Genomic DNA, 21,708 nt, shown 5'->3' on the forward strand with positions numbered 1-21,708 from the left:
TAAGATAAATATATTATTTTTCTCGATGTATTCTTATATATATAGGTGGTATGTACTTGACATGTTTTAGGCGCTTACGACAGATAAAGCCGACTAAGCCGTCTTAAGGAAGACTTAGTGTGGTCTTTAACTCTTTATTACGCATTTCGTGTTGCCTCAAGTATTCATACGTATTATCTTTTAATTCTTTACTTTGATTTCGTTTTCATAAATAGCAATTAGAATGTTCAAATGCGTATTGAAAATCTTAACTAAGTGTACAATTTCAAACAAAAATTATTACACCCTCTATCCCCCTTTAGCTTGATCAAATCAATAGTTATCATTGTTCGGAAGGGTACATTATTTATGTACGGAGTAATAAAAATGCTTTATATGCTGATCATGGATATTTTCAACTTGATTTAAAAAATAATAATCATGCGTAGAATAAGAGAAAATATTGTTTGATATTCTTGTGTACGTAAAATGGTTTACTTATATAGTGTAAACGAATTCGTAATTGTACATATCATAATTGTATTAATAGATAAAAGTGATTATTTGAAAAGTCTGTTTACTCATAAACACATACAGAGTATGTATTACACATTTACACTCATAAGCATTTGTACTTTCTATAATAAAAAGTAGTCACTATTTAATATAAAATGATCATCATTTATTAAAAAATGAACATTATTTTCGGTCGCAACACTCGATTGTAGAGGAGTTTTAAGACGGAAATATAGGTTCTGTTTGGTAAAACTAACTGAAAAGGTACCTGAAATCTGAAAAGGTACCTGAAACCTGATAAAGTGACTGAAATTAAAAAGGTACCTGAAAATTGGAAACTGATAAGGTAGCTGATTAATTGTATAGTGTTTGGTAAAATTAACTGAAAAGGTAACTAGCTTATCATTTCAAGTACCTGAACCTGAAATGACTTTACTAAACAGTACTAGTTAAAATAACTGCCTGAAATATTAGTCAAATCAGGTACCTGAAATGGCTTGCCGACATAGCCATAATGTATATCTCTAATATATTCTCTAATATTTTTGCGCAGAATCTGATGGATTTGGCTTTTTGGAGTCAACTCCTGAGCCCAATTTCTCTCCATTTCCTAAAAAGAAATGGAGAGGCAAGTTCCTATGAATGGTCCGGATTGTATTTTGGCAACATCTAACGGTTATAAATTTACGCATAAAAATAAAGGAGAAATGAGAATGAAGGGGTAATTATTATTTAAATAGATTGTGAGAGGAAATGGAGAGAAAGGAAATGGACAGGATCCATTTCCTCAACTCCTATACCAACTATCAAGTCTGCATAGTGCACAGTAGTTGTTGCCTGTTGGTGTGTACTCGTACTCGTGGCTTCTGTTTTTGTTTTTTTAGATGTCATTCTTAGTTTGCCATACTTATTTCTTTTTTAATAATTTTCAAAATATTTATGCAAATATTATGAAATATATATATATATTCATATAAAATTGCTTTTCGTACAGAATTTCATTAAGGTATTGAAACATGGGACGGTTGGGCTTCAAACGTCGGTTTAAACATCTGATTGAAATAATTTACTTACATGGTATCAAAATTTGTTGAAAGGTGAGTTCAGAACTTGAAAATCTTCAAAATATCACACATTTAATCTTGTACATTATCTACACTTCAAGCTCAAAAAACATTCTATTAATAGGGTGTATTGAGGTAATAAGGTATCCAAACATATTAATTGTCATTAACTTAAACTTTTAGTTAAGATGGTCTTCCTATATAGAAGTATAAGTTAAATAACATATTTATGCTCAGTTCTTTTCAGCTAAAAAGGGCTGAACTAAACTAAATTAAACTAAACTTAATATAGGTGAACTGAATTAAATAGAGTGGAAATGAAATAAGGGTTAATTTGTGAAGATATGAACTGAATTAAACAAAACTAAACTGAACTGAAATGAGTTAAAATTAAGTCAGAAAAAACTAGACTTTATTCAATACAAGAGGATTATAAGAGCCACTTAATTAAATTGAAGAATCTAAAGTTCATCCATGTCTAATTCGCATCCGCTAATTTAATTGTAGTTGCTTCTGATTGTTTAAAAACAAATGTGGTTCAAATTAGAGATGACGAGACAATAAACATTTACAAAAGTGTAAATTTGCTGGTATATGTAGCTCGCTAGTTGGGTATGGCGTGACACTACGTACCTGATTAACAAACGAATAAGAACTAGTCAGTATTGTAGTGTTCACTAGTACTAACTGATAATACAAATTAATCCGACTCATAATACAAGCTAAACTTTTACTCGTAACAACTAGTAAAGGGAACATAAAGTATAATTTGTCGTAAAAATTATCTAAAACAGTTGCGGAGTACAAAATAATTATTTATATTATTTGTATAATCGTTAAATGGAAAATTATTCCAAACGTTAGATCATTTTGAACACATACTCCCATATGATTCATGATTGTATATTTGTATCGAATATACAACTCCCTTGTGTATTACACCCTATTATTCATGATTGTATATTTGTATCATCTCCAGGTGACGAATAATGTATGTAATATCTATCTTTTTTTTCCTAAAAAATATGTTAAACGCCAATATTTAGATAATATATAAAAATAAATGTCAAAACCTAAAACATTATCTTAGAATATACAAGTATACGAAAGATTAAGTTATTAATGAGTATATTGTTGTTAACATTATTAATGGGCACGTATGTATCTCAGCATTTATATTATAGCATTATTGTCCTGTTTCTTTAGTACGCAATAGTGCAAATGTGCAATACATATCATGCACTTTTTCCTTTCAAGGAATAGCGGAATACTCAAGGATTACGGGGGCACATACGTCCTCGGGGACTAATTATACCACAGTTGTTATTTACTCATATGTTTTAATTTGATCATCGATCAATCGCGTAAAAATCAATCGATGCAAAATCCAAAGTTAAATAATTATTTTAGCTTATTGCACGAGCTAATACACTAGCACAGTTCGATCGACCAGTTGTATGTTACTCATCCATAATTTACATAAAATATTCGTAACACTTGTCCAATAGCACTATTAGCTTATTTTGAAGAATAATTTGATCGTTCAATAGCATTATTATCAACTTGTCATCTATTAAATGTAACTGCAAATGACCCCTCATTGTGTCATTAGTCTTTGTGCCAAAAGTAAAGTTAAACAAATAACCGGGACGAGGGGAGTAATACTCGTATTAAATACTAATGGTCCTTTTATATACTTTTACCAAAAGACAACTGTTCCGGGTGTAATTCCAGAGCAGATATTCGTTACCACCCTTGGCTTGTAGAATAATGTCTTTGGTTGGATTCTTCTTTTCTTTACCGTTCCTCTCGGCCTCTCCTGCAACAATGAACGAACTGAGGGCTTGGCTTTGCGCCAAGCGTACTCACTCCGACGCTCAAGTCAGTAAACTTAAAGGATTAAGTTGTATGTTATTTAGAGCGATATATTGTAGAGAGATGAGGAAGATAATACCAGTTTATGTGTGATATTAGGTTTAGTTGTGGATTAGTTGGATTCTTTCCTCAATGAAGGTTGAGGAGTATTTATAGGCTTTCACCTTTTGTCACGTAGTGGCCAAGTGGCCAAGTGGCTTATCGTGGTGGAATGCCAGTTCTACCCTCGGCCGATGGACTTACGGCAGGGCCGAGGGTCTTGGATGTGAGTACGCGGATATGTGCCCCTACGGGTTGCCATGCCGATACCACAGCTAGCCGATGGGCCGCATCGGCTAAGCGATCCGAGTCGTTGACTTCTTTGTGGATATCTTTGACCTTGCTCAGTGTGTTGACTTGGTCAGCGGTGCAGAATATGCCCCATCAATTGGCCCCCAGCGTAGTCTATGCCGTGGTATGGGCTCCGATGTATGCCGAGCGTATATTCTGCAGAGTAAATTTCGAAAATCTTTCTGTATCGGTGTCTTCTTGTGTACCAGCGTGGCTCTTGCTAGGCCGCTCCATATACCATATCCCCCCTCCACATGGATGCGTAAAGGGTATCCGATGTGGAAAAGAACATGACGCTGGCCGAGACCAGTGGCCGAGAGTCTTAGGTTGATTTGGATTGCCCCACGCCGCGTGCTTCCTGGCTTGGTTGATCAGTAGCCGGCGGAGACTAGGTACCTAGGAATCTGTTTGAGGGAGATGAACAGTCGAAGAGATGTGAATAGGCGTGTTGAAGACGTTTGGTCACTGTTGCATTGATTGACATTCAACTGTTGCGACGATTGACATTCCGCGGTTGCATGCTTGACACGTGTGTGTTCGCTGATTGGTTGACGCTTCATGGGCTGTGCCCTGATTGGTCCTTCTTCATGGGCTTTTCTCTATAAATAGGGTAGTTATTCCGTGATTTTGGCCTCCATTTTATTTTCGAAAATTTCTCTCTAAAACCTTCATCTCTCCAAACTTTCAAGGGTTGTCTTTGTCTTCTTAATCTTCGGAAGATTTGATCCGGCGAGTGTTTTTCTTTAAGGTAAACAAACAAACTTTTATTTTTTCTTGCTAGTAATTTTTGTGAATCATGTCTTCTGCTGATGCCGTGATTGGTACTTCTGCGCCGGGGGGTTCCCCGTCGCGTTTTGATGAGGAGGAGATACTGGAGGCCATCCCGCTAAGGTTTGGGGGGCCTAGGTCTCCTTCCCCTGTAGCTGAGATGGCCCTCCTGGAGGGGTTGGAAGATGAGGATGACGATGAGGGGGCTCCCGGTGACGGTGGGAGGATTACTACTCCGGATCGCGGTGAGGGGGCTCCTGCTGGTGGTGGGAGGAGGGCTGTTCCAGACCATGGTGAGGCCTGCACGACTGGCCTCGACCGTGCCTGGACAAACAAATTCGCAAGCAGCTCCGGGGAAACTCTTTTCGGAGATCACTTCTTCCTTGGTGAGGGGTATAAGATCGTTTTCCCTCGGGAGGGTCAGTGTCCGCTGTCCTCCCCCGGGTCATATCGGCGTGTACATTAGGCAATTGGAGTACGGGCTCCGGTTTCCTTTGAACGAACACGTCGTGCCCATCATCAGAGCTATGAATCTTGCCGTGGCCCAACTGCATCCGTTGGCCGTGAGGACGATAATTGGCTTTGTATGGCTCTGTCTCTTTAAAGGGGAGGTCCCTACGGTTGACTTATTCCGCCGACTTCATAGTCTTCGGCCGTCATTCGCCCGAAGGGTGGGGTGGTATAGCGTGCAGACGGAGCCGGGATATGTCTCCGTAAACAAACTCACTTCCTGCAAAGACTGGCAAGAGCGATGGGTGTACGTCCAAGTGCCGGAGGACTACCCGTTGCCTCGGTCTTTTCATGGCCCCGTTCACCTACGGTGTGAGACCCGGGAGGAGTATGAGAAGTACGTCTCCCGGGGTAACAAGGTTAAGATGGACGCTACTTTTGTCCCTCTTTCTGCGGATGAGAGGCGGGCAATGCAGCTATTTGATGCTGAGGAGGGATGGCTGCCCCCGACTCAGATTATTCTTCAGGACGAGATGCTATGCCGCGTCGGCCTCATACCGGCCCTCAATTTTGGGGTGAGTGGGGTCGGTGTGAGGCCCACCTTTGCTTGCTATGTTCTTTTTCCTGAGCTTTGCTTTTACTTCCTTTACGTAACTCTTGTTCGATTTTTGCAGATCGGTTTGGTCGGGATCTGTCAGAGAAAGACTTGGGGAGGTTGGGGCTTGATAAGGACGGGAAGGTTCTCACCCGTCATCCTACGGCTGAAGTGAAGGATCGCCGAGTGTCCCCTAACGATCTCATGGACAAACAGGCGAAGGCGTTGGATCCGGAGACGGCTCAGGCACGGGTTCTTGGTGGTGTGCCGAAGAGATCGAAGAAGGCGGCGTCCAAGTCGGCGGCCGCTTCAATGGCAACTCCCTCTTCGACCCCAGTGGCCGAAAAGGCTCATGTGGAGGTGATCAACATTTCTGAGGAGGAGGTGACCGTTGCTAAGGTCCCTTCTCCGAGGAAGAGGAAAGACCCACCGTCTGCTTCCGCCGTTGCCGGGGAGGAGCCTGCTTCCACCAGCACTCCAACTAAGAGGGTTCGAACTGGTACGGATTTAACTTGTGGTTCGGATTTAGCCGGCTCGTTGGGCATTCCTGACGACAGGCTTTCTGACGTGTCAACGCAAGGTGACCTGGATGCTCTGTGTAAATTTTTTGTAGATCCATCGTCGGCGGCTGCCGTTCTCACTGAACCGCGACCGGAGAAGGCGACTGAGAAGGCGGCTGAGAAGGCTGGTGACCAAAACGTCGTTGTGGACTCCTTACCCCAGAAGTTTACTCCCACCGAGCTCGTGGCGGAGGGCGAGAAAATATACAAGAGGCTGGGGAGATGGAGTCGTCTGGCCGCCTCCCTTATCATAGAGCAGGAAAAGGCCACGGCCCAATCCGGGCCGCTGATTACAAGGCTCCGCCTGATCTCCCGCGAAGGGGGAAGCCGGGAAGGCTAAGCTGGATCTTCATGCTGCTGTGAGGCGTGCGGAGGAGGCTGAAAAGCTGCTGAGGGCTGAGAGGGCCAAAGTTGAGGATGCTGATGGTGCCACGGCCAAGATGATGGAGGAGCGGAATAGGTATAAAGGCGCCTACGACGCTGTGGTTGCCAAGAGGGACGAGTGGGAGGGTCGGTTCCACAAGCAGGCGGAGGTGCTCAGTAATGTGCAGGCTATCCTTGCTCAAAAAGAGAAGGATATTGAAATGCTCCAAGACGATCTCCTCCCTAAAATGTGCGTCCAATTCCGGGACCGGGCCGAGGAGGCGGCCAGGGAGGCAATCAGAAGGTCCGTCCCTGACGGCTCCTTCCCGTGGGATAAATATGACCAGTTCATGGATGAGATAGCTGAGGCTGCGGAGAAGGCGGAAGCGGCGAAGGCGGCTCAGACAGCCGAGGCGAAGGAGTTACTTGGAGATGGTCAGCCTTCCTCAAAGCCGGCCACCGAAGATGCCGTTGCTACAGATGGAGGGCAACAGCAGGCATAGGGAGACGGGCGGTCGTCACCGGACTCACCCGGCGTCTCGGATAGCTTCAGCTGTTCGGGGGCCAACTATTGAGCCTTCTCTCCCTGCCATCCTTTTGGCGCTTCAAATCCCAAGTCTGTAATCTTTTGCTTTTTTTGTTTTTTTGCCTTTTGTAAAACTTTGGTAGGTAGAGTTTAGGCTACCCACATGGGGACGGCCGTCGTTTGTACTCTCCTTGCAATTACCTGTAATAAAGTTATCTTCGCCGGCCTTTGGCTTGGCCGGGGCTTCGATCATAGTTCTTCGCTTCTTTTCACGTTGCTGATTGAGTGCGCTCGTTTCCGCACTCGGCATGACCGAGGTAGTTCGAATGCACGTCTCAACTGTGTTCAACGTCTTTAGCGTTCGTAACTGTGTAGGCATATTGACCGCTAGATTGGCGTCTCAATTGCGCTGAGTATACGTCTCTCTTTTAGCGTATCGGCCGTCGTGTTCCCCGTCGCTCTCGGTTTTGACCGAGGTAATCGGGGTTGCGGCTTTGATAGCGTCCGTAACTGTGTAGGCATATTGACCGCTAGATTGGCGTCTCAATTGCGCTGAGTATACGTCTCTTTTTTAGCGTATCGGCCGTCGTGTTCCCCGTCGCTCTCGGTTTTGACCGAGGTAATCGGGGTTGCGGCTTCGATAGCGTCCGTGAATCGTGTAGGCATATTGACCGCTAGATTGGCGTCTCAATTGCGGCGAGTATACGTCTCTCTTTTAGCGTATCGGCCGTCGTGTTCCCAGTCGCTCTCGGTTTTGACCGAGGTAATCGGGGTTGCGGCTTTGATAGCGTCGAATCGTGTAGGCATATTGACCGCTAGATTGGCGTCTCAATTGCGCCGAGTATACGTTTCTCTTTTAGCGTATCGGCCGTCGTGTTCCCCGTCGCTCTCGGTTTTGACCGAGGTAATCGGGGTTGCGGCTTTGATAGCGTCCGTAACTGTGTAGGCATATTGACCGCTAGATTGGCGTCTCAATTGCGCTGAGTATACGTTTCTCTTTTAGCGTATCGGCCGTCGTGTTCCCCGTCGCTCTCGGTTTTGACCGAGGTAATCGGGGTTGCGGCTTTGATAGCGTCCGAATGTGTAGGCATATTGACCGCTAGATTGGCGTCTCGGTGCGGCGAGTATACGTCTCTCTTTTAGCGTATCGCCGTCGTGTTCCCCGTCGCTCTCGGTTTTGACCGAGGTAATCGGGTTGCGGCTTTGATAGCGTCCGAATCGTGTAGGCATATTGACCGCTAGATTGGCGTCTCAATTGCGCTGAGTATACGTCTCTCTTTTAGCGTATCGGCCGTCGTGTTCCCCGTCGCTCTCGGTTTTGACCGAGGTAATCGGGGTTGCGGCTTCGATAGCGTTTCTTTCCTCGTTTGGCGGCAAATTTCGGAGGGGACAGACACTTTGATTGGGAACCTGGGCGTTTCATTCATATGTTATGATTGTGCGCTGGGGTGTCCACAATGGGTTTGGATACCTCCGCCGCTATACAAAGTATTTTCTCAAGTTGTCGGTGTTCCAATGGCTCATCAAGGGCACACCTCCCATGTCCGTCGGCCCGGTATGTACCGGCCTCATCTCCTCAACTACTCGTAGGGACCTTCCCGATTGGCCGTCGGTTTCCCATGAATATTTCCTTTGTTGGTGGCAGCCGAATTCCTTAGGACTAGGTCCCCTACTTTTAAGTCCCTTTTGTGGACTCTTCGGTTGTAGGCTCTCTTCATCCGGTTCTGATATACGGCCAAGTTCAGGCGTGCCGCGTCTCGGCTCTCTTCGACCAGATCCAGGGAAGCCCTTAGGCCCTCCTCGTTTTCAACTGGGTCAAAGGTGGTCGTTCTGAATGTCGGCACCGTCGCTTCGATTGGCAGGACTGCTTCGGAGCCGTAGACTAGGTGGAAAGGGGTGTATCCCGTTGCTTCTTTCTCTGTGGTTCGAAGGGACCATAGGACGCCGGGTAGTTCGTCGGCCCACCTACCCTTAAGGTCTTCGACTGTCTTCTTTAAGCCGTTGAGGATGGTTTTGTTCGCCCTCCGCCCGCCCGTTACTCGCGGATGGCGAGACGGAGGAGTACGCAAACTTGATGCCCAGCTCCTCTAACCAGTTCATTATTAGGTCGCTCCAGAATTCTCGACCGTGGTCAAATACCATAACTTGGGGCAATCCGAAGCGGGTTATAACGTTTTCCCAGATTACCTTCCTGACGGCTGCTGTGGTCTTTGCTGGTACTGCTACGGCCTCAACCCATTTGGTGAAGTAGTCGACGGCGACGATTAAGAATTTCCTTCCTCGGAGGTCGTCGGGAACGGCCCTAGCATGTCCATCCCCCACCGCGCGAAGGGAAGGGGACTAAGCACCGCCGTAGGTCTCGGAGGGAGCGTGTATCACCGGGCGTGCATCCGACGATTCGTGCACTTCTTGGTCCTCGTTCGGAATCTTGAAGCATGGTGGGCCGAAGTAGCCAGCTCGGAGAGCCTTGTGGGCTAGTGTTCTTGCCCCCATGTGATGTCCATGAGATGCCCTCGTGAATTTCTCGTCAAGTATTAGTTCTGCGTCGGCCGGACCGACACACTTCAAGAGTGGTCTTATTACGGATCTCCTATACAGTTCCCCATCGAATACCAGTGTACCGGCGGCGATCCTTTTTATTTTGGCCGAGGGATTGCGGCCCTCCGATTCACCGTAAGCTTGTATCTCATTATAGGAGTCATCCACGTTGTCTCGGTCTCTATGTTACCCACCATGCCGACGGTCTCAGTGATGCTTTTCGCATTCTCGATATCTACCGACGGTTGGTGACATTCTTGATGGTTGAGTGGCCAGTTTAGAGAGCGTCGGCCCGATTGTTCTCGGATGCGGGAACGCACCGGATTTGGAAGGATTTCAATTTTGCTACGTCGGCTTTTACCCTCTCCAGGTACCTTACCATTCCGTCGTCCCGGGCCTCATACTCCCCTCTGATTTGGTTGGTAACCAACAGCGAGTCAGTCTTCAACACGATGTGTTCTGCTCCGGCAGCCCTAGCTAGCTCGACTCCGGTTATCACCGCCTCGTATTCGGACTCATTGTTCGAGGCCGAGAAGGTGAATTTCAGGGCGTACTCAAACTCGTCCCCGTTTGGGCTGATGATAAGGATGCCGGCTCCTGAGCTGTTCGTCGTGGAGGAGCCGTCGGTGTAGACCTCCCATAAATCGGGGTCTTCGTTTTTCGAGGTGAGCTTCTGCGCCTCCCCCCGGTCCGAGACATATATCAGTGTCAGGGCCCTGATGGATACCACAGCGTCGATCTCGCTCAGAGTGACTCGGCCTACGAGAACGTTGTGGGCGGACACGCCGTCGATGACTATGAATTCAGACATGACACTCTTGGTTGTATTCCCCTCACCAAACCTCACCGGCAATCTAACCGACCCCAGGGGTACCAGGCCGTCCCCAGAAAAGCTGTATAATGGGTCGGTGCAGGGATTCGATCTTCGATCCTCGATCCGAGGTGAGAAAGCATTCTCTGTACATAACGTTTGTGTAGGCGCCCGTGTCAATCAGGCATCGCTTCACCAAGTGGTTGGCTATGTCCAGGCGGTTTGTAAGTGGGTTCTATGAAAAGCGACGACTCCATCGTAGTCTTCTTGTCCAATGGTCATGTCTGGGATGCTGGGAGCGGGGGTTGCTGTGTTGGGCACAAAGTTGATGGCCGGATGAGGCTCATCTTGGGGCCGTTTGTGCTCATGAGCGGACCCACTGCTCTCGTTGTCCCCGATGACGATATTGACTACTCCTAACCGCTCGGCCGGTGGACTTTTGTTCGATCCGCCGCATCCGGTTTTTGGCCTTTGGCAACATATTTGCCGAGGCTTCCTTACGGATCGTTCCTCAATGGCATCCTTCGGTGTCGGCAATCGTTGGTAAGGTGTCCGGTGTGGCGTGGTACTTGCGATCTTGGCTCGTGTCACCGTCACTCCTCGGCCTAGGGGTCTTTCCCATTTCGGCCCTCGTTCTTACTCAAAGCGAAAACTTCGGCGGCCGATACAACCAGAGGGGTGTGATTTTCGTACTGTTTTTTGTAGTACGTTCCCGAGCTCCCTCGGGTATCCGCCGGGCTTTGTTTCCAGGCAGGCTTGTCTGACCGCGACCTATCATTCTTACGGCGTCTTTCGTCGGACCGTGACCTGTTGTCGCCACGGCGTCTTTCCCCGGCCGTTCTCCGGTGGCTCTTTCCCCCGAGTGCTCGGCTTCGCTGGGGCCTACCCAGGCCTTGTGATAGTCTTCTACCTTGATGGCTTGTTCGGCCAACTGCCTGGCGGCGTCCATGCTCAGGCCTCCGCACTTGATGAGCTCATTTTTTAAATCTCCCTTTGGGAGGCCCTTCATCAGCGCGAAGGCCGCCAGCTCGGGATTAACTTCTCGAATCTGCTGGACCTTTTCATCAAACCTCTTTACGTAGCTCCGGAGAGACTCGCCCCCTCCGTCGATAGTCGGGAGGTCGATGTCTCTACGGCCCTTCTCTTATTGCGGGAGTATTGGGCTAGGAAGCGCCCTTCGGTCGGCGTAATAGTACACCGAGCCATCGGGAAGCCCTTTGTACCGGCTCCGAGCCATCCCATGCAAAGTTGTTGGGAAAATTCGGCACTGCAGACCTCATCGGGCTGCTCCCATACCGACATGTAAGACTCGAAGGCCTCGGCGTGGTCGATCGGATCACCATCTCCCTTGTATGACGAGGTGGCGGCTTGAGTTTATTCGGCACCGGGACTTCGAGGACGTAGGCGTTGAGGGGTTGCCTAACCACGTGTCGAACGGCACGCGGCGATCGGCTCCGTGGGTCCCTAACCTGGCTCCTCCCCCCGTAGCGGGAGGGGCTCCTTCTTCGACTTGGACTTCTTCTCCAACTTTGCTGAGTCGGACTCCTCTCGGCTTCTTGGGGTGAGCCTCGTTCGTGCGGCGGACGCTGTCCTCCCATGAGTGCGGGAAGGACTTAGGTCTACCGCGCCCACTTTGGGCTCCCCGGCGGCTTGGCCGGGTCGCTTCTCCTAGTGCTCCGTCCAAATTTCTCGGAGTCACATTTTGGGCCCTGGTCTCCCGGACAGTTTCCGCCGCTCTTGTCGATGTGACAGTGTGAGCAGGCGTACTACTAATTAGGTCTAGGAGCATTTTCAGTTTTGCTATGTCAACCACATGTCCCATGATGGTGACCTGGTTGGTCGGGCAATGGCGTGCGTGTCGGGTATCGATGGCATCCCGAACTCCGGTTGGACTACACCGCCGGTGGAGGGCTGTATGACTCCAGAATTGTTGAAAGTATCATCTTGGTAAAATGCAGTTTCGTCGGTTACGACTGCATCTTGTTGTTTCGACATTTTCTTAGCTTTTTGGGTGGGTTTTTTGTTGGGTTTTTTTTTTGTTTGGGAATGAATGTGACTAGCTTCTAGTGTCTATTCCCACAGACGGCGCCAATTGTTCCGGGTGTAATTCCAGAGCAGATATTCGTTACCACCCTTGGCTTGTAGAATAATGTCTTTGGTTGGATTCTTCTTTTCTTTACCGTTCCTCTCGGCCTCTCCTGCAACAATGAACAGGCGAGGGCTTGGCTTTGCGCCAAGCGTACTCACTCCGACGCTCAAGTCAGTAAACTTAAAGGATTAAGTTGTATGTTATTTAGAGCGATATATTGTAGAGAGATGAGGAAGATAATACCAGTTTATGTGTGATATTAGGTTTAGTTGTGGATTAGTTGGATTCTTTCCTCAATGAAGGTTGAGGAGTATTTATAGGCTTTCACCTTTTGTCACGTAGTGGCCAAGTGGCCAAGTGGCTTATCAGGTGGAATGACCGTTCTACCCTCGGCCGATGGACTTACGGCAGGCCGGCCGAGGGTCTTGGATGTGAGTACGCGGATATGTGCCCCGGCTGGCGGGTTGCCATGCCGATACCCTGGCTAGCAGGCCGATGGGCTGCATCGGCTAGGCAGTCTGAGTCGTTGACTTGCTGTGGATATCTTTGACCTTGCTCAGTGTGTTGACTTGGTCAGCGGTGCAGAATATGCCCCATCAACAACTTTTTCAACTAATTTGTCAAACAATTTTTTTTAATACTCTTATAAGACAGGTATCTTATTAGATATTAATTTTCAACTAACTTTATTTTCAACTACTCCTAATTCTTTAGATTTCAGTTAAATTTTCTGCTAATTTTATGAATAAATATCCATTTTTGAAAAGTACCTAAATTACTAAACACTTCATCCAACTCGGTCATTTTCATTACATTTCATTTTGGAAAATCTAGCCATTTGCAAACAATTTAGTTTTCACTATAACAAAATTAAAACATCAATAAACAAAGGACAATAATAGGATGTTAAGGAATGATGCTAACATTATATACTTCCTTTTCACATATCCTTATGTAAAATCCGTTGAATAAAACTTTATATACTCTGTATATTATATATATGAGAGGGTATTAACGAGATTCGGTACCAGATGTGGTCTAATAATTTTCCATATTCAAATAGTGGAAGCTAAGTGGAGAGTCAACATATATACAATAATTTTGATTATAATTAAACGCAATGGGAGAACCAAAAGCATTATTTGTCTGTTGAGAATTGATGTCAGATAAATGTTGCACTTCTAGATTGCTCCGGCGGCCAATACGATACACCCATAGTTTTCAGAAATGAAGGGCCAAAATTCGATTGCTTCACCAATAGATTTGTAGTATGGTAACGTCTACTTAACCAAGAACGATTTTAACTCTTCACCAACCATTATCTTTGATGGAAATACTTTGCTTTGCTACTTTGTCTCTAGAAAATGTCCCATAATGTGATCCGAATCAAATCAACTTAGCTAATATGTCTACCCATAAACTTCTTAATTTTTTAACTATTTAAATACGAGAGTACAATAATTATATTTATATTATGAGTTGGTTTATTTCATGGTAATTTTATCATGAACGGTCTCATTTGAGAATTTGTGGGTAATTATTATTGATAATACTACTATACGTGTTATATAGTGTAATACGAATATATACATTATTAAAGGTTATTAGAATCGTAGAGAGGGGAAAGCATAAATGAGTCGCTCGTATTATTGATGATTTGTGTCTCGAATGATTACATTGTCTCGACATTTATAGTACTCCCGAGATCTAAATCGTACCAACTATTATAGGCAACATATAATAAGTGTATTCCTAATATTATATTATTCCGATTACGGTATATTGTAATATACCGTAATATTTTCTAACAAATTAAATGCGAGTTTGGGCAGGACATGAGTGAGGTTCACGTTAAATTTTTGGTCCACGGAACAAACGGGGTTAGTGGCCCGAGCCTTTGTAATAAAGTTGTCTTGTTCAAATTCTTGTTTAAGTTAAGACATGTTTATCTTTTTTTTTTTTTTTTTTTTTTTTTTTTTTTTTTTTTGCAACAGAGACAAGTATATATGTTTTAAGCTTACGACATACTTCCTCCGTCTCAATTATTTGTTTGTCTTTTACTAATATAACCGTCACAGAGAATATAAAAGACAAACAAATGATTGAGACAGATAGTATGAATAAGACAAAAACAGAATGTATAAGAGAAAACAAAATATTTGTTTTAAATGCTCAAATAAGATGAATTTGGCCCGTTTGAATAATAAAACGGATACTACATAAGATCTTATAAAAGACTAATTGTATGTCTTTTTTATCTTGAAAAAAAAATCCCCGTACAAATTATATGAGCCTATAGCACTCTATAGTGGACCATAGTTAATGTGGCAATAGTATAAACTTAATTTTCGTTAGTTAATCGACCGTTGTCCGAAAACAGTTACTTAAAGTTTGTTTGATGGAAACACATGCATAATCCATACTACCCTTTACTCTTGTTTATAATGGTAAGTGAAATATCAAATTATGTCAATCCATCGCATTTCGTGATCATACTTTTTTTGAATGTAATGTGAAAAGAACCCTAGTTGCCGTGACCCCTTTTTCTGCAATATTCTTGGTATATAATAACTAGTTTAGACACCGTACAAGAAATGCGGTATATTAGAGTTTTTATTTTTTATTTTTAATAAACTACTTACATAATAATGGTATTAAATTAATTATTCATATTTCTCGTCATTGTATTTGGCTTTGATAAAAAAAAAAGTTGTAACTGACCATTAATCAAAAGGATTGAGTAATGTGCTGAAATGTATTTTAAACAAAATATTTTTTATATCCAAAGCTAATTATTTCAATTATTAAGTTTTCTTAATTTTTTTGTCACAAAATTAATAATTGTGATTTACAGTTTTGTTTTATACATAATATGGGTGAAATAATTCTCAAATAATAGCATCAATATAAGATTTAACAATTTATAATTTTATATAAATTTTATTTATATTATAATTAAGAGACTATAATTTAGAGTTTAGTGAAAATATTATAATTTGATTAAAAGATTAATTTTAATGAAAATATAATAATTTAACAAAATAAAATATAATTATTAGTTTCATTATTTAGTAAATAAACTTAATTGTAATTAGTTTCCTTATTTAGGAAGATGCTTTTTGGAATGAAAAAAATTGTGAGAGCATCTATTCTTTTAGTAGATAGGGGATGTTTCATGTAATTTTCTTTGCAATAGAATTTTGTTCTAATAATCCATTTGTTCAATGAATTAATTTCTTAATTTAGTGTTTTGAGTAATTTATCTTCCGTAATATTTTTTGCCAAAGAAATGAGAAAATCTAGAAAAGTTGTCGGGTATAAACAAAACTAATTATACTGAATAGTCACCCTGACTCGACATATTTTTTTCTCTTTCTAAAGTTGAAGTTGAGCAAACTTAAAAAGTTTGATGAGTCGTAGTCGGTATGCATTTCAATTTCACAATATTTTTCTAGTAGATACTAATCCACTATGAATCCATCATTTTAATTCAATTTGAGGAACCACTCCTCATTGTTGCTCGGAAAAAAAAATGATCGAAACAATGCATACAGATACGTGATCGTTGATCGTAAATGTCTTGTCCTCATATATGCTACGTGTACAACTTTTTGTGACTCATCAAATCCCTAAAGTAGCTTAGTTTGGCTTTTATTCTTGACCACTACTTTATACATATCGATCGGTCAAGTAATTAATCAATATTATTATTGAATTGTATAGCAAAAAAGGTTTCAATAATGTACAACGAACTATATATATGTAGAATTCCTGAAAAAAAAAAGTATATATGTAGAAATGTAGGCTATGTGCATCAATTTGGGTTAGGCAAGCATGTGAATATGTGATACAAATAGTTTTTGTCTTTTGATGCATGGAAAGATGAATACGTAAGTAACGTAAGTCGTAAGGTGCATTATTCGTACATAATGTATAATAGTCTTGTCCTTGAAATTTTCATTTTAAAATGCATGGTTGGTTAAAGACAAAGAAAGTTTTATCCTTAAAGTGTCAACTCAACAAACAGCTGCGTGATTTGCCGCCACTAATAATAGTCTAATACTCTAATCCTCTATTTGTGTGTACACTAAGATTGTTATGACTATATATTAGGGTTTGTAAATTCTACATGTAAACTATAGGTAGGAGACCGAGGTATTGGATTATTGGATATATAATTAGCTATTGAGCAACAAGACATAGACATTATTTATTAATTACTCGTTTAATTCATTTGTATTATTTACTTATTTTGTTTTTTGATAGAAGTTTTTTAATCAAAGATAAACAAATGGTTGAGATAAGCCGAGTATTCACGGTATAATTTGCACTATATCCGAATATGTGATGATGTATGTATATATAAAAGTTCTAATAAGACTTAGTTAGATGTAGGGTAGAGTGTAAAAGTAACACAAACGCTTTTTTGTAAAACGGATTTTTTTGACAACTATGTTACGCCCAATTCATTTTAATATTTATGGGTACGGTCATGTTATGTTTTAGATTTGAGTAATTGATATCCATTTTACATAATAATTATTATAATAATAATAATAATAATAATAATAATAATAATAATAATAATAATAATAAACCAAGTGGTGTTAGTCCAGTGGTAGTCGGATTAAACCTTGAAGCTTGCAGAAATGCAGGAGTTGAGAGGTCCCGGTTCGATTACCATCTGGGGCGATGATCACTTGGCCACTGCAGCCTCCAAAGGGGGTGGCTTACATGGTCCATGTGGTGGTGCGGGAATGCATGGGCTCGAGGGGGATTCAACCCCCTCGTCATCAAAAAAAAAAAAATAATAATAATAATAATAATAATAATGATTTAAAACCATCATATAAAAAACTATTAATAGTATATAGGGAGTAAGTTGTTACCAGGGTTGTCATTTGTATAGATTTTACGAGAATATATAAAGTGGATAATGCATAGGTGAATTGAAATTATACTTAAAGGATATTTTAGGCTCCTAGGAGTTGAACATGTGATATTTTGGTCACACTGAATTTAATACCTGCATGTAAGAAAATTATTCCAACTTAAACCTTAAGGTCATAGTTGAATCTCAATTAATCGTTTTATAGTGATGGTTTAAGCCGAGTGTATGATCTTATACCTTAACAGTCTTATACTTCTTCCATTCCAATCAATTATATACATTTGATTAAAATATAACCCAGAGTATATTCCACAATGTATAGAAATGATTGGAATGCATGGACGACTATGGAGGGAGTATATTGCAAAGAACTTTCGACTCTTGCTGCGAAAAACCTAAACTTTGAAGGAGGTTAATGGTCTTCGATACCCTGAAAAAGATTATTCGACGGGTAATAGGAGGTACTCCTAATTAAGAAAAACAAAAAAAAACTCATTTTCAATAATTAAGTTACATGAGCAAGTGGGTGTATGCATGTCAAATGTCCATCCATCCGTTCCTAATGGAGGCAATGTATAGCTAACCTACTTGACTAATATGCATACATGGGGTATCCATTTTTAATTATGTAGATAAGCGACCTACATAATGTCATAAACTAGTGTCTAATAGTCTTGGATGAAGCTTAAGTTAGTTAAGAAGTCATAAATCACTAGATTTCTAAGTCTAAGCCGTCCAAGTGTCATCAAAATAAAGACATCTATAACCAAAAAAATAGAGACCAAATCCTATAATTTTCAAGGAATAAGAACATTGTTGCTGATTTTGTTAGATTTTGACCAATACTAGTTTAGAGAGGGTTTCAAATTTTGCCAAGTAGGATGGATAAGTCCTTTGCGTGTACTTCTTGGGTTTTGGCTTAACGTATATTTGAATATAATAAGTGGTCATATTCTAAGCTAACAATGCATTAAAGTTTTAGAAAAGGAAAATGAATTGAGTGATTTAACTTATCAACAATTTCAATGGGAAAAATAGACTTTACAAATGAAAAAAGAAAATTATATGAGAGCGATTTATTAATTAATCATATAATTTGATCTTGATTAGATAATATTAATATGTGAATTATCTAATATAAAAACGGTAAGTCCCCCTTGTGACGTGTATATCCGTCATAAGCTTTCAACGGGTCAAATACTACCACATGGATAGATAAGACAAAAGAAAATGTTACTCCCTAGACAATTTGCTTTTGTCTTATCTCCCCATGTGGATTGTATTTGGCCCGTCGCAAGCTTGCGACAGATATGCCCGTCATGATAAGGTTATTTTCAGTCGTTGACCTATCAAAATAAATTATAAATTACTACTAACTGGTAGCTAGCGGTAAGAAGGGTCGAATCCACAGGGAGGCGAGGTAATTATTCTAGTTTGTTGATATTTAAGTCTGTCTTAAAGTAAACAATTTTATGGGGGTTTTGAATGTTTGATTTCTAACAACTAATAACAAGTGAAATAAAAATGAATAACAATAATATTAACAAGTCTAGGGTTTAGGTTCACTAGGTAGTTATTCGGGGGTGAGACATAACTTATTGATAGATCTAATTATGTTGTTTAAGGATATATGATCGGTCAATTCAATATTCCTTTAGATCTAATTTAATATGCAATCGCTATCATTAAATTATATCTATTCAGTTATCGCAGCCTATATTGATTCCAACCCAGTCGGTGAAAGTCTCAATTCGCTATACTAGTCAATTAACCCTGGCCAGTAATTAACTAACTAGATGAAGAACAATAAACTGAACAACAACGAATAAGCAATTTTAACTATCAATTCATTAATTAATTCTCCTTTCTAACAACCTAGATCCTCATTCACCCTAGATAAGAGAATTAGCTACTCATATTAAGGGGAAGAACAATAATAAGAATAATAGGAAACATGATGAACAATAAAAGATGAATGACGATTCAATAATAATAATAACCGAGGAACGATTAAAGAGTACCGTAATTAAAGGCAATAGATCCGAAGTGAATAATAAATAAACTAAACTAAGAGTATTCGAAGAGAGTTTTAGAGAAGTTCTAGGAAACTACGGAAAATAAGTTGTCCCATAAACTAGCATACGGTTTAGGTATTTATAATAAAACATAACCGACTTAAGGAAAATTGCGGAAAATATAGAATCAAGAGGTTCCTCGATCGAGCCCCAATGTACTCGATCAAGTACATGCTTCCTCGATCGAGCCTGGCTAAAGTTGATCAAGGCATCACTTGTTTCTGCTCTTTTCTTCGTGTTGTCTTCTTAACTTCTCTTCCTTCATTCTTATGGATTTCAGTGCCATGCTTCGTGTATTCCTTCATGCCTACTCCACGATGCTCATTTCATTCATTTGCTCCTCAAATGCATCATTCCTGCATTAAACATCAAAAAGCGGAAGTATCAACGTTCTAACATAAAAGGCATGTAAATAATATAAAATAGCACGAAAACCGTATAAAAAATAATTACGAGGAGGCATAAATATGCATATAATTATGACTCATCAAACTCCCCCAAACCATCTCTTTGCTTGTCCTCAAGCAAAGCATCATACAATTACAAAAGGCAATCATACAAATGGCGAATAAACAACTTAGAGCAATGTTTAATGCATACAAATCCCAATCTATCCTCCGTATCTGTAACAAAGCAATGACCAAAGTGTACCAATAAAACAAATTCAAAGGTACGGGAAATAGAAAACGTAGCTCAAGTCTCAAGTCACCATACTATAGACAAATGCCAAATACCTTTCGATCTTGCAAGACAAATTATTCGGACTCTCGCGGATTCACTCATGCACTCATAAGTATGTAAGGGTGAGTTATATGTGAAGATAGAAAGAAGTAGAAACACTCACTCAACTTATGAAATATGCATGCAATCTAATGTGATAGTGATTTCCCAAGCTAATATGCATTCACAAAATGTACACAAAAGTACATGTATCAAGGACAATAAGGATGGCAAATGGGTTAAAGGGATTGAAATGGTTTGTGCAAAAGCACGTTATGGATATGTGGAGCTAAGACGGTAGTCGCAACGCTAAACCAAAACCAAATCTTATAATAACAAATGAACCAAACTTAGAGAAATAATCTCAACTTTATAACACATGAGAGCTTATGAGGTACTCTCCAAAAATGCATTAGACTCTAATTGTGAACTCCCGCAAAAACGCTAAGAAAATACGATACAGAAAAGCGGAATTTTAGGAAATTTTGAAACTTTTAAAGTTTAAAGCGCGGGTTCATTAAAACTTAAAACATAAATAAAGAATGCGGAAATAAAGATAAGTTTATACAAACATAAAAGTCAAATGGGGAAAATATATCCCTCGAATAACGAGTCTAAAAGGATGAGTCTAAACATAACGATAGACAAAATCCACGGTCGAGGTACTCACTAGCTCTGTAGCTCACACATGTCTTCACCCCATAAATGCACCAACTAATACCCGTCATTCATGTAAACATGAATGACAGAGTCAGTGGGGAGTAACTCAAGGTTCTCCCAGGCACAAATTGTCAAAATGAACATAACAAAGAACTCAATTAAGTAAATCATGTGAGATACTTACAAAAGATATGAACATCAAGTTTATATTCAAACATGGCAATTAAATGAGATGGAACAAGATAGATCAACATTACCATAATAGAGACTCAACTATTTATGTGAAATGATTAAATAACATGAAAGACAAGAATACGGTCATTTATACAAAGGCACATATTTCAAGGAAATATAACATAGATATGAGATTAGAAGTCGAATCATGTGAAGTAGATAAATGAGGGATCAATCAATACAAATTACGAGAATGGAAAACATAGCCATTACTTTGAAAACCTCTTAACAAACATAGCACAGGACGTGGCTACTAATGTCACATTCATACTTATGGCTTGCATCTCACCATAAGAACGAATGGGAACATCAATCCCGGCGATCATATCGCAACTAGAAGGCTTGCATCCCACCTCTAGTATCCGATAGGACCAAGACTCTCACATCCAAACAATATAAGGCATGACTCTTGTCATGAATGATAAATACCAATAACTATAACCAAGCAAGACCTTTACTACTCATTAAATATAATTCCCCTGGTAGGACGACAATGATAATCACAAAGACTCGGTCCCAGTCTAAATCTGGCCATACTCTCGGGACAGTACAGTTCCCGATTCGACATGCGGCAGGACAGTCCGCATCCAAGACTTGAACGACAGATCGAAAGTCGAGAACCCACAATCGGCAATACAGTCCGAAAGAGGCGAAAGATATGAGC

This window comes from Silene latifolia, chromosome 8 (genome assembly GCF_048544455.1).
Source record: "Silene latifolia isolate original U9 population chromosome 8, ASM4854445v1, whole genome shotgun sequence".
NCBI lineage: Eukaryota > Viridiplantae > Streptophyta > Magnoliopsida > Caryophyllales > Caryophyllaceae > Silene > Silene latifolia.